This window comes from Bombina bombina, unplaced genomic scaffold (genome assembly GCF_027579735.1).
Source record: "Bombina bombina isolate aBomBom1 unplaced genomic scaffold, aBomBom1.pri scaffold_78_1, whole genome shotgun sequence".
NCBI lineage: Eukaryota > Metazoa > Chordata > Amphibia > Anura > Bombinatoridae > Bombina > Bombina bombina.
Genome location: NW_026511871.1, coordinates 2,456,718 through 2,468,847, shown reverse-complemented (window position 1 = coordinate 2,468,847; position 12,130 = coordinate 2,456,718).

Here is a 12,130-nt window from a genome sequence, read left to right as displayed (position 1 = left end):
CAGTGGTGGTTTTGGAGGTGTGTTTGGAGTCGTTATTAGGTTGGAACACTGCCCTGCGGCCCAGTCTTCGAAGGGGATCATGCTCTGCTTCAGTATGTCACAGTACATGTTGGCATGTATGGTTCCCTCAATGAACTGTAGCTCCACAGTGATGGCAGCACTCATGCAGTCCCAGACCATGACACTCCCACCACCATGCTTGACTGTAGGCAAGACACACTTGTCTTTGTATTTCTCACCTGGTTGCCGCCACCCAGTTTATCTTGGTCTCATCGGACCGCAGGACATGGTTCCAGTAATCCATGTCCTTAGTCTGCTTGCCTTCAGCAAACTGTTTGCAGGCTTTCTTGTGCATCATCTTTAGAAGAGGCTTCCTTCTGGGACGACAGCCATGCAGACCAATTTGATGCAGTGTGTGGCGTATGGTCTGAGCACTGACAGGCTGAGCTCTAAACCCTTCAACCTCTGCAGCAATGCTGGCAGCACTCATACGTCTATTTCCCAAAGACAACCTCTGGATATGACACTGAGCACGTGCACTCAACTTCTTTGGTCCACTATGGTGAGGCCTGTTCTGAGTGGAACCTGTCCTGTGAAACCGCTGTATAGTCTTGACCACCGTGCTGCAGCTCAGTTTCAGGGTATTGGCAATCTTCTTATAGCCTAGGCCATCTTTATGTAGAGCAACAATTCTTTTTTTCAGATCCTCAGAGAATTCTTTGCCATGAGGTACCATGTTGACCTTCCAGTGACCAGTATGAGAGAATGTGAGAGTGATAACACCAAATTTAACACACCTGCTCCCCATTCACATCTGAGACCTTGTAACACTAACGAGTCACATGACACAGGGGAGGGAAAATGGCTAATTGGGCCCAAATTGGACATTCCCACTTAGGGGTGTACTCACTTTTGTTGCCAATGGTTTAGACATTAATGGCTGTGTGTTGAGTTCTTTTGAGGGAACAGCAAATGTACACTGTTATACAAGCTTTACACTCACTACTTTACATTGTAGCAAAGTGTCATTTCTTCAGTGTTGTCACATAAAAAGATATAATAAAATATTTACAAAAATGTGAGGGGTGTACTCACTTTTGTGAGATACTGTATATGGAAAAATATGTAATGATTTATATGTTAACAGAGCAATGCACTATAACAAGAAATAAATAAACAACCAATAATCCTTCTTGCAACAATAGGAACCATCTTTACTGTAAAGGATACGTATGTAAGTTCAGGGCTCATCTCTCTAGGAGAAAATGTAGTGTTATCAGCGACATGTCCAGATCTAAGGAGGACATTTTAGGTGGCTTCATATATTCCCAGTTGGCCTGCTCCTGTGCTGAGATGATCTGTGTGGTAAAGGTTGCCACAATCTACATAGTCAGGCAGCAGTTTCCAATTTTGCAAAAGCGATTTGGCTTGTTGAGGAGTAGAGACATGAAATTACTTTGGTGATTAGTAATTTAACAGGAAAACCCCATCTGTAATTGACTCCCTGTAATCTCAAGATCTTAGTATAATCAGCAAAAGTTCTCCTTCGGAAGAGAGTATGTGTTGAGAGATTGGGAAAAATCTGGATGTTTTCAAATTTATAAGATAGATTTTCCTTGTATTGTTGTAATAATCAACTTATTTTTAAAAGTAAAGTAATGTAGTCTCGCCACCACGTCACTAGGTTTTTGCATCGGATATAGATTGAGACCTAGCTACTCTGTGAGCTCTGTCCATCATTACATCAGTATTTGATGCCTCTGCTATTAATTCTCTAAACATTTCTTTCAAGAAGAGTTCTAGGCCCTGAGGCACCTCTAATTCTAACATTGTTCCCTCTCGATCTTTCCTCAAGATCAGCAAGTTTAATCTCCAGTGTTGAAATTTATGTTGCCAGATTCTCAGAATAGGCTAACAAGTTAGAGTGATCTATAATCAAGTCCTCCTGCTTCCTCTCTAAAGTTCTTTCCCCTATGGATGCTATATCTCTTTTTAATTCTGCGCAAGATTTAGCAATTTTTTTAGATAGACTCTCTTGGTGTCCCACTAGCAGTGATTTAATGGAATCTATTAATGCGGAGGGGGCTTCAGTGTAAACTCTGCTGAGGCGTTAAGAGTCAGACTCCTACTACATCTGGCTGAGTAGTAGGAGTAAAGTGGAAGTGATCCATTACTGTCTTTTTCTGAAAGTAAGTTAGCTTTTGTTTCTTTCTCTGACTATGCGTCATTGAAAAAAATCTTGTGAAAGATTAGTGATTATTATGAGAGCTCAAAGAGGATTGTGAGACAGCTTCCTCGGCATAAGAGAATATTTGGCTTCTTAGTGTAGTGCCCCTTAAATATCTGGGTGTGCCAACCAGAGTAGTGGAGAATGGATTTTGTCTGTCATGAAGAACAAAGAATGCTGCATGGTGTGCTTCATAGTAGGCCCATGAAAGTTAAACTTGTGGTAGCTAGACCCTCCTCAAGGGCATACCCTTTCAGGGTGAGATAAGGAAGGGGGAACTGGGCCAAGCTCACAAGGAGACAGTATACAGGGAGGGGGAGTAGGGTCAGTTCCACAAAGTTGCCACCTCTAATCTCCAGAAGATCTTTGCACAAACAGACAGCAGGTGTCTAACGGGTGCCCAGACAGAGGTGAGAAAATGTGTGCATTTATGAACGGTGTTGTTATAAGGTGGCGGGGGCTGGGGTGATCGTTATATAAGGCTTGGTGTTCGTAGTAAGGTGTATGAGTAGAAGCAAATGGAATGTGCTATCAGAAATCACCACCCTTGATGGCTGGGTCAGCGTGTTTTAACCTCTGTGAGCATTCTCCCTTGGATCTGCCTAAGTTCCTCTCCTGGTACAGTTAGTAGGGAGTATAGTTGATAGTTGTATCAACCCCAGGCCTATATACTAGATCTTCACTCGGCGTTCACCTGTCTGTTCACAGGTCAATCTAGCCGCGCCAATCACTCCCAGCTGCGGCCCCCCCATGCGGTGTCCGACCATGTGAGTAAGTAACTCTCTGCTCAGCGTGTTGACTCAGATCGGTAATCTGGAGATCTGAAGTTTTTACTTAATTACTTACGATGTAGGCTCCAGTTAGTTTGTGATTTTTGGTTAGATCACTGCTGTAGCAATGGTGTGGTCGAGGCCCGCAGCTCAAATCTGCCGCCACCGGGATCCACAGTCTCTGTCCGCGGTAGTCACGGTCCTCTAGCCACAAATTGAAGCTATAGAAAAGTATCCTAGAGTCTCTAGCAAGTCACTGCCAGTAGGGTACAATAAAGGGCTATTAACTCTAAAATATAAAGGTTATTTTGATGTTATGTTTGAAGCTTGCGGAAAAGACGTCTTGCTCCGGTAGTTAGACCATCTCTTTGACTAACCTGCAACAATTCTTATTAGAGCTGTTCCACCATCTAGCTAGTACAACTTCCATTACAGAGGACCTTACAGATAGATCATTGAAACCTAAAAATGTACCTCATTGAAACCTAAAAATGTACCAGATAGTCAGTCTCGTGATGTGATTGTCTAGTTACATTTTTTCACCTATATAAAGAGGATTTAGAGAGATCACCAAAACCAAAATGCCAGGAAAAAAAATAAAAATCTCCATATTTTGCCAGATTTATCCCCAGGACACTACAGAAAAGGATAACTTTTCTGCAATCTCAAAACATCAGCTACAGATGGGGCTACCCTATCAAACTCTTGATCTTCAAAGATAACCAAATATACTCTATCACAAATGCTTCTCAAGCTCTGAACTTATTGAAAATATGGAACCTGGATGCAACTTCACCTCCCGGATAGAATGTGAGCAACAACCACAAACTGGATGCTTTAGAGACACAAGCCTGACACTTCAGGTGATAAAGAGGTAGATAATGTTTTAAGTATTTCTTATGTTAATTTTCTGATTTGTTCTCTTTACTGTTCTTTCATGATTAGAGGTAAAACAAATGTTATTTTGTATGATTCTTGGAAAGAATGGCATATATTTATCCTTCATAACACCAAATTTTCCTTTTTATTTCAGCATATTTTCAAATGTGCTAGTGTACTTCTCTGTGATATTAAATAGTATCTTAGTAGTTTGCACTTAAGATATTAGATAAGATGATGTATAGACAGTATAGAGATGGGTGGTGTGACGGATACCCCGACTAGGTATCTCCACCAAAAAGGACCTTCTTGGACCCTGGAACCTGTAGCAATAGATCTAGAAAGTGACACTAGCAAATAGCCCATCCTAATGACCAGACATTAAGTATTAAGGTGAAACAAGAACTGTTTTATTCAGACAAATGCACATTATTTATACACAATTGCCATCTGATAAGAGCCTAATCTCATTAAGAGAACAATAACCCCCTCCAGACAGCCTGGCGCCTTCATAGAAGCCATAGGAACAGAGATACCCACATAACAGATAGTTTGTAGTTTTGGTGTGATCCCAAGGGAACGGCGGTCATTCCAGGGTATCATTGGAGGGGCCAGGAACCCCAGATGTCACAGTCCAAAAAGCAACATGATCTGTTGCTGGGGACCGGAGCGGCAGCCTGGTAAAGGTGCTCAGTAACAGTCCAAGGTGGGGGGGGTGTCAAAAACCCCAGGTTCCTGAGTGAGCTCCCTCTCAGTAGTCACCCCAACCCATGCTCCATTAAATGCATGACAAGTCACCAAAAGAGCGGAGTCCTGGAGCAATGGGCATCTGGGGCGACCTAGGTTAAAGTCCAGCGGGTATCTCTGGCGATTCCAGCTGGCTAATAGTTCCATAATCCGGCTGAGGTAAGGCGGAAAACGGGTAAAGCAGGGTAGCGATCGGCTCTTTCAGGACAAAGTTTACTCACTGCAACAAAAAAGGTAAATGGAGTAAATACAGAATAATCCCAATGGGGAAAGGATCGCTCTTGCAGCCTGGTATCCATGACAGTCACAACCCCCAGTGGCAGGGCAGAAGGGGGAAGGGAGAAGCTGCGGCATAGCCTGCCCAGTAGTTAGACCACCGGATCACCCCTCTAGGCTGGTGTATGCCGCAGAATACTTCCACCCCATCACTGGTCCGTGGCAATGCTCCCCCCTGACCCATAGTCCAGCAGACCCGGCTAGATCCTGACAGGTAGGTTTGGGGCTGTCTGGTGATGTTATTCCAATTCAGTTTGCCGGGAGAGGCCATCTGCATTGCCATTACTTTTTCCCGGACAATACTGAATGGTGAAGTTGAAGGGCTGCAAGGCTAAGCTCCACCACAACAAACGTCCATTGTCCCCTGAAACCCTATTAAGCTACACCAGGGGGTTATGTCTGTGAGCACCGTAAACAATCTCCTATACAAGTAAGGCTGTAGTTTCTTGAGAGCCCACACCAGTGCCAAACACTCCTTCTCTAGTGTCGCGTATCCCACTTTCCTAGGCAGTAGTTTTCGGCTGATGTAAGCGACGGGGTGCTCACCACAATCCTCATCCACCTGGCTTAGTAATGCTCCCAACCCAAACATGGAGGCATCTGTATGAACACAAAAGTGTTTGGAAGGGTCAGGAGCAGCCAGAATAGGGGCAGAGACTAATGCTGTTTTCAGGTATTGAAAGGCAGCCTCACACTTGGGGGACCACATGACGAGCTGAGGTAGGTGTTTCCTAGTCAGGCCAGTCAGGGGTTTGGCCAAGGTACTGTAGTTAGGGATGAACTTGCGGTAGTACCCCGCAGTGTGAAGAAAGGCTAGGACTTGGGTCTTGGTCTTGTGGGTAGGCCAGTTAGTGACTGCCTCAATCTTGGCCCCGCTCCGGCCTCTGCTTCCCGCATACCACTCGGTGTCTGGACCTTAGACATCCCTACCTTGCACTTATCTGGCTTCAGAGTCAGACAAGCAGTCCTGATGCAGTCCAATATGGTACCTAGGTGAACCCAACAATCCTCCCAGGTATCGCTGTAGATTGGGATGTCATCCAAGTATGCATCGAGTCTTCATCCCAAATGGTATGACCTTAAACTGATACAGGCCGAATGGGGTGATAAATGCTGACTTCAGAATAGATTCCGGGTCGAGAGGAATCTGCCAGTAACCCTTACAGAGATCTAACGTGGTAAGGAAGTTACCCTGGGCGATGCAATCTAGTAGCTCATCTACCTGGGGCATAGGATAGGCATCGGTCATGGTCCATTCGTTAAAGGGACAGTCTACACCAGAATTTTTTATTGTTTTAAAAGATAGATAAACACTTTATTACCCATTCCCTAGTTTTGCATAACTAACACAGTTATATAAATACACTTTTTACCTCTGTGATTATCTTGAATCTAAGTCTTTGCAAACTGCCCCCTTATTTTAGTTCTTTTGACAGACATACATTTTAGCCAATCAGTGCTAGCTCCTGGGAACTCCACGTGCGTGAGCACAGTGTTATCTATATGACACACATGAACTACACCCTCTAGTGGTGAAAAACTATCAAAATGCCCTGAGAGACGAGGTGGCCTTCAAGGGCTTAGACATTAGCATATGAACCTCCTAGGTTTAGCTTTCAACAAAGAATACCAAAAGAACAAAGCAAAATTGGTGATAAAAGTAAATAGGAAAATTGTATTAAATTACATGCCCTATCTGAAAGTTTATTTTGGACTAGACTGTCCCTTTAAGCCTACGCGAGTCTACGCAGAGGTGGGTCGTGCCATCCTGCTCAGGAACAAGCACTACTAGGGAAGCCCAGGGACTGTTGGATGAATCGATAACTCCCGTATCGAGCATCTCCCTAATCTCACTGCACATTCCTTTCCTAACTGACTCAGGGAACCAGTACACCGACTGCCGTAATGGCACCTGTCCCGGGGTCTCCACTCGGTGCACTGATACAGAGGTGTACCCAGGGTCCGTGGAGAACATATCCTGTCTACTCTCCAACACTTGCCTGACTTGCTCGTAGCTGTAGGGTCCCTATTGCGTCATCTACCTTTATATCGCCTATGCCTGCCTGCACGCTATTCCGCCCGGTAGCTCTGGCATGGGGAGACTCTCGGAGTCCTCCATGGCCAGAGCACATATGGCAGCTATCTCTTCTGGCCTCTCCTGGTATGCCTTCAGCATGTTCACATGAAAGTTCCGGTGGGCTCATTCATCTGAACATTTGGCTACCAGGTGAGTAGTAGAACAACTTTGGGATACTACCTAATAGGGTCCCTGCCAAGCAGCCTGCAGCTTATCCAACTTTGTAGGTTTTAGGGCAAAAACTTTCTGCCCTATTTCCAGGGTGCGGTTGCGAGCATTACAGTCACACCAGCGGTTCTGCTTACCCTGGACAATCTGAAGGTACTCCCGCACAGTGTCAGCAAGTTCCTTCAGTTGGTCCCTGAACTCTAGGACATAACCTACGATGGAAGGTCCGTCCTCCCCAACCGACTCTTCCCAGTAGGCTCTAAGCAGATCTAGGGGCCCCCTCACCATCCGGCCATATACCAATTCAAAAGGGAGAAAATCTGATAGATTCCTGCAGCACCTCCCGGTAAAGAACAGAAGGTGTGGCAGGTACCTCTCACAGTCCTTGCTAGAGACACAGAACATACGAAGCAGCTGCTTCAGTGTCCCATTAAACCTCTTGCACAGTCCATTAGTCTGGGGGTGGTATGGTGAGCTCTGTAGGGGCTTTACCCCGCAGAGCTTCCATAGATGCTGGGTGAGCTCAGCAGTAAACTGAGCCCCTTAGTCCGAGATAATTTATTGTGGGAAACCCACCCTGGCAAACATCTGAAACAGGGCATTGGCCACTGTCTTCGCATAGATGTTGGCCAGCGGCATTGCCTCCGGGTACCATAATCCACTGCCATCAGGATGTTTCTCTTTCCCGAGGGACTAGGGCAGGGTAGCGGTCCAACTATGTCAACAGCTATCCCGCTGAACAGTCCGTCAATGATAGTTAGGGGATGCAGGGAAGCTTTGAAGTGGTCACCTCTTTTTCCCACTTGCTGACAGGTGTCACAAGTACGGCAGTACTGCCTAACGTCCCCCGTAATCCCTGGCCAGAAGAAGGTCTGGGTAAATCAGTGGCAGGTCTGAGTAATCCCTAGATGTCTTGCCAGGGGAATGTCGTGCCTTATGCGTAGTAGGTCATACCGATATTTTTGCAGTATCACCAACTGTTGCTTGGGCACCTGCCTCCTCCTGCCGCCCTCTGTGACCCGGTAAAGGAGTTCTCGGTCCCACTGAAAGTGGTCGCCACCTAACCCATCCGGGTCTGTCCCCGCCCGTTCCCGGTAGGAGGCCAACGTAGGGTCACTTTACGTCTCCTGGGCAAAGTCAGCAGGGGAAGCCCAGGAGACAGGGAAATCCGTTAGGACAACAGTCGGGTCGGGGTGGCTTACCTGGGTCCGATCCTCGAGTGGTTCAGAGTGGAGTCTGGCTTGTTTTTGGGTGGTAACGGGGCAAACATCTGTGGGGGCATCCACAAGGAAGGAGGATGAAAGATGACCCAAGTCATTTCCCAGTAAAACCTCCACTGGCAAATGGCCCATAACACCCACCTGCACAGCACAGGAACCAGCACCCCAATCCAGGTGAACTTGTGCTGTGGAAAATCGGAAAACACTTTACCCCCAAATATGAACTGCGATATTTTCCCATTTGGTCCGAGGTGGTGACCATATGTGGCTGGACAAGGGTAATGGTGGCTGCGCTGTCCCAAAATCCTTGTGCCGGGCGACCATTAATCCAAACGGGTTGACTATGGTGCAAACGGTTGTTGCCAGTTTCAGTTTGTACTGGGTCTACTTCATGCAAGACCCAGAACTTGTCAGAATGCCAGGAATCAGACAGACGAGAAGTGCAAAAATAATTACACCTTTATTAATAGCAAACAATAATAAAAAGTCCACAAGTCAAATAACAAGCCAGAAATCAAAATCAGAGCTTGTAGTCAGACGAGCCGAGTCAGGAGCCAAAGGGAGTAGTCAGATGAGCCGGAATCAGGAACAAGGAGAACAGCAGAGTCAGGAACAAGCCAGGGATCAGGAACCAGGAGGGACGTCAGACAGTCAGGTAATACACAGGAGCTCTCACAAATAGGTCTGAGACAACGCAAGGGCAAAGCATACTGAACAGAGGCCCTTTAAATAATAAGTGATGACATCACAATTCTGAGACTGCATCCTGTCTCACACAGATGATGTACACCAGTCTGGCCATAAAAGGAAGTGCAGGAAATGAGCAGCATCACACAGTATGCACCAGAGTCAGCAAGAGAGGTGAGTAAAATGGCCAGCAGCACATGGCAAACAAAGCAGGAAAAAACCCGACAGTACCCTCCCCTCAATGACCCCTCCCCCGCGGGAGGACAAAAGGCTTATTGAGGAAACAGCCATGGAAGGCACGGAGGAGGGTGGGAGCATGAACATCAGAGGAGGGAACCCATGAACGCTCCTCCGGACCATAGCCCCTCCAGTGAACCAAATACTGTACACGCCCCTGGACATACGAGAGTCAATAATGCTGCTGACCTCATACTCCTCATGGTTGTTATGATGGGGACGAGGCAACACAGTGGTAAACCGTTTGCAAACCAATGGTTTCAAGAGGGAGACATGAAAAACATTGGAGATGCACATTGCAGGAGGAAGGTCAAGAGCGTAGGCCACAGGATTGACCCGTCGGAATATTCAAAAAGGACCAACATAACGGGGAGCCAGATTATTGGAAGGCACATGAAGGTTCAAGTTGCGGGAGGACAGCCAAACTCTCTCACCAACCTGGTAGGAAGGTGCGGGCAGACGCCTACGATCAGCCTGGAACTTTTGGCGCTGCATAGAACGATGAAGGCAATCCTGAATCTGCACCAACGTGGAACGGAGTTGCCGGAGATGCTCCTCCAAAGCCGGAATACCCTGAGACATGAATGAATCGGGCAACAAGGATGGTTGAAACCCATAATTTGCCAAGAACGGGGATAACTTGGAGGAAGCATTAATAGCACTATTACGAGCAAACACTGCCCAAGGTAACAGTTCAGACCAATTATTGTGGTGATCTGAGACATAGCAATGGAGGAACTGTTCCAGAGCTTGATTAGACTGTTCCACAGCCCCATTGGATTGAGGGTGATATGCCGAGGAGAAGGAAAGCTGGATCCCCATTTGAGCCCAAAAGGAACGCCAAAATCTGGAGACAAACTGGATACCACGGTCCGACACTATCTCCTTGGGTAACCCATGTAAACGGAAGACCTCCTGGGCAAAAATTGAAGCAAGCTCCTGAGCGGTAGGCAACTTCTTCAAGGAAATGCAATGTGACATTTTTAAAAAATGGTCAACCATCATAAGGATAACAGTATTGCCATTGGAAACAGGGAGCTCGACAATGAAGTCAATGGAAAGATGTGTCCAAGGATGCTCACCATTAGCAATAGGTTGAAGAAGACCCACAGGAAGACGTTGAGGAGTCTACTTCTGTGCACAAACTGAGCAGGAGGCAACATATGCAGCAACATCAGAACGAAGACCTGGCCACCAGAATTTTTGAGTGACAGACCAAATCATTTGGTTCTTGCCTAGGTGACCTGCGGCTTTAGGATAGTGGTAAGTGTGCAAAAGTTTAGTTCGAAGATTCTCGGGAACAAAACACTTGTCACTAGGTTTCTCAGGAGGTGCATTGGTTTGTGCAGCCAGGATCTCCATCACCCAAGGGAGAAGTCAAATTAGTACGTATGATAGCCAAAATATGGTCAGGAGGTATAACTGGAGTAGGTACAGACTCCTCCTTGGACAGAGGCGAAAATTGTCGAGAGAGGGCATCAGCCCTAACATTCTTACTACCAGGCAGGTAGGAGACCACATAATTAAACCGAGACAAAAATAGTGCCCATCTGGCTTGTCGGGGCAACAAATGTTTTACTTCAGATGGATAAGTTAAATTTTTGTGGTCAGTAAGAATGAGCAGCATCACACAGTATGCACCAGAGTCAGCAAGAGAGGTGAGTAAAATGACTGACAGCAGCACATGGCAAACAAAGCAGGAAAAAACCCTGACAGTAATGTCAGGATGCCAGGAATCAGACTGAGACGAGAAGTGCAAAAATAATTACATCTTTATTAATAGCAAAAAATAATAAAAAGTCCACAAGTCAAATAACAAGCCAGGAATCAAAATCAGAGCTGGTAGTCAGACAAGCCAAGTCAGGAGCCAAAGAGAGTAGTCAGAGGAGCCGAAATCAGGAACAAGGAGAATAGCAGAGTCAGGAACAAGCCAGGGATCAGGAACCAGGAGGGACGTCAGACAGCCAGGTAATACACAGGAGCTCTCACAAACAGGTCTGAGACAATGCAAGGGCAAAGCATACTGAACAGAGGCCCTTTAAATAATAAGTGACTGCAGTGATCCAGTAAAGGGGCGCACCACAGAGACACTCAATCCAAAGTAAAAGTTACTGTTAGTTTATTTCGGCACAACGTTAAAAGCATATGGTAGGGCACACAGGCCCAGCAGGCTCACAGGTAAAAACATAACACAGGTGTGTCAGATAGTCAAGCAGACATGTTTCGTGAGCATGCTCACTTGTTCACTGCATATGGGGCTAATCTGACACACCTTTACTTATACCTTAGTTTTAAAGACACGGTGTAATTTATATAATGGTATAGTTAACAATGGACTCTGAACTGTATACTTTAGTTTATAAACACTATATATCAAAACTGAATATGGAAATAAATCAGACAAACAGTTTAAAATATATAAACCTATCACTCATGATAATTAAGTAATACTGCCAAGTGTTTATATAGGGAATATTTACTGCTATATGCAGCTATAAAACAGAATTTATGCTTACCTGATAAATTACTTTCTCCAACGGTGTGTCCGGTCCACGGCGTCATCCTTACTTGTGGGATATTCTCTTCCCCAACAGGAAATGGCAAAGAGTCCCAGCAAAGCTGGTCACATGATCCCTCCTAGGCTCCGCCCACCCCAGTCATTCGACCGACGGACAGGAGGAAATATATATAGGAGAAACCATATGATACCGTGGTGACTGTAGTTAGAGAAAATAATTCATCATACCTGATTAAAAAACCAGGGCGGGCCGTGGACCGGACACACCGTTGGAGAAAGTAATTTATCAGGTAAGCATAAATTCTGTTTTCTCCAACATTGGTG